At 46.9% G+C, this 5941-nt stretch overlaps 1 pseudogene; it reads right to left on the bottom strand.

The window, feature by feature from the left end:
* Positions 1 to 30: 30 nt before the first annotated feature.
* Positions 31 to 5810, bottom strand: LOC124030767 (annotated as a pseudogene).
* Positions 5811 to 5941: the final 131 nt, after the last annotated feature.

Genomic DNA, 5941 nt, shown 5'->3' with positions numbered 1-5941 from the left:
TCATAAGGGTCGGAGGGCCCAGACACATACCTTCATAAGGGTTGGGAGGGCCCAGACACATACCTTCATAAGGGTTGGGAGGGCCCAGACACATACCTTCATAAGGGTTGGGAGGGCCCAGACACATACCTTCATAAGGGTTGGGAGGGCCCAGACACATACCTTCATAAGGGTTGGAGGGCCCAGTACATACCTTCATAGGCGGTTGGGAGGGCCCAGACACATACCTTCATATGGGTTGGGAGGGCCCAGACACATACCTTCATAAGGGTTGGGAGGGCCCAGACACATACCTTCATAAGGGTTGGGAGGGCCCAGACACATACCTTCATAAGGGTTGGGAGGGCCCAGACACATACCTTCATAAGGGTTGGGAGGGCCCAGACACATACCTTCATAAGGGTTGGAGGGCCCAGACACATACCTTCATAAGGGTTGGGAGGGCTCAGACACATACCTCATAAGGGCTGGGAGGGCCCAGACACATACCTTCATAAGGGTTGGGAGGGCCCAGACACATACCTTCATAAGGGTTGGGAGTGGCCAGAGGTTTTCACAACTGTATCGATCATCTGATAAAAATAAAAAGGTCTTGGCTCCCCAATGTTGTTCTTGTTAACGATGACCTCACTGAAATGGCTTACCTTTGTGTCCAGTGCTTTTTGATGCTGATCCTCCTCTGGATGCGGGTTTTCTTCCCTCTCGGGGATCTGAGCCATGATCTTCTCAATGTCCTGCAGCTCGTTGCAGCTCCCAGAATATTCAGCTGTGTACACACACACACACGTTTAGACTATAATACTCTAGATCTCGGTCATACACTTGGGAGTAATGTCCACTAGCTATATAATAAGAAGATTCAGATACATTTCCACAATTTGAAAAGAAAAATAAGGAAATGTTTTTTTTTTTCTTACCAGAATATTCCATGACTTCCTCTGGGTTTTGCCCTCCACCTCTGGCGATGTTCTCGATGTCGTCTCTCCCACTTCTCATTGGCTTTGATGAACTGGTTAAAGTCACGCTGTTCCAGATGGTGAAGCCTTGGAGAGGTCGATGACAGTTTGTAACGACACAAGCACAAATGCTAACATTTGTCTCTAGTTTGTAGTTGAAGCCATTAAAGAGTATCATCTCAACTGAACTACATGTAGTTCTATAAATATGATGGAGTAGGGCACTATGATGAATGTCTAGTGTTTAAGTTGGAGGTCTTGTTTCAGCCAATTACCTGCGAGAGGAGGTTCTCCTTCTCCTCCAGCTCCTCCTCTGATAGGCCCTCGGCCTCGTCAATCTTGGCCTGCTCCTCCTTCTGGTGCTGGGCCGAGTTGGGCAGTTCTGGGTTACGAGGAACCTGGAGAGATAATGTATATCACATATACACTTAAACACTCAACAGATACATCCCATTCTAAACTAAACCGACTGTGTTGGTTTGAAACTGCACAGAGGAGATCCAAATGTCCGCAGTCTGATGGAACATTATCACACTGAAGGCGCTAATTGACCACAGAGGAGGCTGGTGAGGGAGGACGGCTCAAACACATATACACCATTCCAGCCATTAGTATGAGCCCATCATTCGATTTTAAGTGGCACCTACCATCACTGATGTACCAACAGTTACACTAGTAACAGTACATGTCGTACCTTGTAGCCGATAGTCTTCCTGTAGAATAGGATCTCTTTCTCCAGCAGTTCAAACAGCCTTGGGGGGAAGAACTGGAAGTCCTGCACATTGGGCTGCTTAGGTGGACGAGGAGCCTGGAAGAGGAGAACAGCAGTTTTAGTTATGGAGAAAGATGGTCTGGAAGAGGAGAACAGAAGTTTTAGTCATGGAGAAAGATGGCCTGGAAGAGGAGAACAGGAGTTTTAGTCATGGAGAAAGATGGTCTGATTCATTCCACACAGCTATCCCAGTGGCGTGCATATACATAGCCAGAGGTAGTGAGGCTTACCTTGGGTGCTTTAGGCTTCGGACACGCAGGGCCTCTGGAAGCAGGCATCCACTGCGTAGTTGGCCTTCCTCTCTCTCTCTTGGGGTGGCTCGATCCAGCTGGTGACCACCTTCTTCTTCTCCCTGTAGTCCTCTCCTTCGAAGGTGTATACACTGTTGTCGGACTCCATGGTGAAGTTTCAGGGGAGCCTCGCCCATGGTGTTCATCTTCTCCTTCAACTCCATGGTCTGTCAGATACAAACACACAGCAAAGCTAGTGATTAAGCACATTGCTAATGTGTTTGGCCTCTAGATACTGCCATATCAACCCACATATAGCAATGCTAATGCTACACATATTATATAAATGATCTGAGTGCAGATAAATGCTAATGCTAGGCTCAATGCTAATGTTAGGCCCAGCCAGCGCTAGGCCTTGTCCGCTCATGCTCTGACCTTCTTCTCGCCTCGCTCCAGGATCTCGTCGATGTCATCGTCGGTGATGTCGCTCTCCTTAGAGGCGAAGACGTGCGTGGCGCCCGTGCCGGATGATAGACAGCATCTCGTCCTTCCCCAGCTTGCTGGCATTGGGATCCACTAGCTCTCCTGCAGAACAGACACAGTAGACACAGACAAGTCAGCCAGTTGCATTGCCAAGGCATTGACTTCAATAGCATAGATTGAAACTGGGAAGAGAAGATTCTAAATGGCCACCGGTGCAGTACCTTGCTGGATGACAATGGAGTCCAGTTGGAGTTTCATCTCGGCTCGCTCCACGATCCTCTCCTCTACTGTGTTTTCCGATGAAACGGAACACGCGCACCTGCTTCTTTTGACCAATCCTGTGGAGCTCGGTCCTGAGAAGAAAAGTTAAATGAACCAATCAGGTAAGTGTCTAACAGTTACCAGGTAGAAGCATCTTGATCAATTAAGTTACTGGTGAGAGATTCTATTGAATGTAAACTCACTTGTTGTGATATGATTCAAACTAGGGGTATTGAACATGTTAAATCTGTAGTGCAAATTCCAATTAAAGTAATAGTAATTACTTGTAAAAGACTGACTAATTAGTCCAATAACATGGGTGAATGAGAGGTACTGACCATGGCCTGTAGGTCGGACCTGGAGGGTTCCAGTCTGAGTCAGAGAGGATGACCACGCCAGCTGTGGCCAGGTTAATACCCAGCCCTCCGGCCCTGGTGCTCAACATGAAGATGAACTTAGGCTGTCCTCCTCATTGTACGCGTTGATGGAGATCTAGAGGAACATGGGAAATGTAGTGTTAAATGAAGTGTGTTCAAACTACGAGTTAAATTGTTTGAATTTACAAGCCATTTATTAGCCTGGTCCCAGATCTGTGTGTGCTGCCTGCCAACTCCCTATGGTCAATAGCACACCAAGGCAGCACAAACAGATCTGGGACCAGGGTAATAAGCCAGTGCCGTTAATGATATCCAGGAGTGAGTCATACCTGTCTCTCCTCGTGGGGCGTCTGTCCGTCCAGGCGACAGTAGCCGAAGTTGCGCCACATGCAGTAGTCCTCCAAAGATGTCCAGCATCCTGGTCATCTGGCTGAAGATCAGCACACGGGAGCCTGGGGAGGGAGGGTAGTTCAAAATGGTCGCCAATTAATCATCCACCATGCCTACACTGCTGCAACTTTAGCATAGCAGCTGAATCACAAAAAGTCTAAAATAGCCTTTACACAACACGGTCTCCATATCAATCTTAGTTGAAAGGGCCACCAAACAGGCCATAAAAACACCAATTTTGTAACTGGTCTTAGAGGAGCCTTCACCCACCGACCCCTTGAGCCTTCATCTTGGGCAGCAGCTTGTCAAGGACGCCATCTTTGCCGCTGTTGCCCGCCAGGTGCAGGTCGGTGGTGTAAGGCGGGCCGGGCTCGGCCCCGTCAAACAGGTATGGATGGTTGCAGCACTTCCTCAGCTGCATCAAGACGTTTACAGGCGCATCTTGTCCATCTTCCCTTGCAGAGTTCAGGATGTCTATGTCCTTCATCAGGATCTTGGTGTACCCAGGAGACACGTGGACAGTGTTTTCAAATACACGTTATAGTGCATGGGGCTGGAAGAATTTGTTTGGCAGGGAAAGGGCATACGTTGACTGTGTGTGGGCTACTCACCATTCTCTCTGCATCTTACTCAGCCCCACGTACATCTTGATCTCTTTCTTAGGCAGCAGAGACTTCTCCACCTCATTCTTGATACGACGCAGCAGGAAAGGACGCAGTACCTACACACACGTACACAGAGAGAGAAGAACCAATGAAAGGTAAGGGAAGGGCCCCATAACACTATTTGATAAAAACCTACATGGATACATGTTTAGTTCATTAGGATCCCCATTAGCTGTTGAACATGCAGCAGATACTCTTCCTGGATCCACTAAAAAACAGTTATAGACAAGAACAACACAAGATGTTATACATTGTAAGGCACCAAGAGACAAAAATACTATTTACTCACTATTCATATATACACAGTACACATTCATACAGTACAGTTAAATTTAAGGAAGTGTTTCAGATACTTACAGTGTGAAGACGTTCCACCAACTTCTGATCCCCCAGGCAGTTGTTGGTGTCAAACCATGAGTCAAAGTCCTTCGAGAGAAAAACAAAAAGGTTAAATCAATCCATATTTTCGGGGCCCTTTAAATAAGTGAAAAATAGAGAATATTGTTATTAAGCCTAAATTAAGCCTAAATTCCTAAACTGTAGTATTAATGGAGGGCAATTGTCTGTGTGTTCAACAATTTGTTCCCCCCGGGTACATTACAGTTCATCCTGTTTTATCCGCCTCTTACCTCTGAGGAGTTGAAGACGTCTGGCAGCAGGAAGTTGAGCAGGGCCCAGAGCTCGTGGAGGTTGTTCTGCAGCGGGGTGCCGGTTAGCAGCAGACGGTTGGTGGTCTTGAATTCACGCACTATCTCTGACAGCTACAGCACAAACATACACGGGTCAGACAAACCATCTAAGACTCTTTTGTGAGTTGAGCCCATTGATGTTTTGTTAGTGTATATAGACATTTTAAATCACATATTTACATTTTATCAAATATGTATACAGTGTGTGTGTGTGTGTGTGTGTGTGTGTGTGTGTGTGTGTGTGTGTGTGTGTGTGTCAACTTTAGAAGCTCCCTAACCTTTGACTTCTCGTTCTTGATCCTGTGGGCCTCGTCGATGACCAGGTACCTCCAGTTAAACTTCTTGAACACGGCCTTCTCTATGATGAGCATCTCGTAAGAGGTAACACACACATCCCACTCCCCTGGCAGCAGCACATCTCTGATCAGGGCATTCTGGGGGGAAAAAATAGGGTGGAGATACAGGGTTATCGGTGGAAACAAGACCAAAGTCCCAGCAACATCACCAGTCTAACGCGCTGCAACTGCTGTAGTACAAGTTATTGAAAAATGACTGCCTTGCATTGGATTGCATTATGCAGAATATCCATTTATGGCACAGGAAATCTACGTGTTACGTTTTCAGTTGCAGACGGAGAGAGAGATTAACTGACTATTTCCATGGCAACATTTCTTCCCATATGGAACATTTGAAAACACATAAGCCTCAACACTGTCCCAGTCACCACCCAATGCTTTCCAGCTGATCTACCGCAATCAACATTTTACATCAGAGAATTAATGTGGTCTGCTGCTGCTCATAGCTCACCCTCTGCTCTCGGTCTCCGATGAGGCAGACTGCTTTGAGGGAGGGGACCCAACGCTTGAACTCGTTCATCCAGTTGTACAGGGTGGACTTGGGCACCAGCACCATGTGGGGCCCGGGGATGCTCCTGTAGTGCTTCATGTACCCCAGCAGAGAGATGGTCTGCAGGGTCTTACCCAAACCCTGAAGGACAACAGGCAAGGTGAGAGTATATATAAAATAAAACACAATAATTTGAATACCAATTTTAGCATGAATGGGTATTTGGATGCTGTTACTGCTGTAGTCCAGGAGTAATCTTCATGAGTCACACA

The sequence above is a fragment of the Oncorhynchus gorbuscha genome, unplaced genomic scaffold (genome assembly GCF_021184085.1).
Source record: "Oncorhynchus gorbuscha isolate QuinsamMale2020 ecotype Even-year unplaced genomic scaffold, OgorEven_v1.0 Un_scaffold_15201, whole genome shotgun sequence".
NCBI lineage: Eukaryota > Metazoa > Chordata > Actinopteri > Salmoniformes > Salmonidae > Oncorhynchus > Oncorhynchus gorbuscha.
Note: the sequence above shows the minus strand (reverse complement) of the source record. Positions and strands in the feature narration are given on the sequence as shown.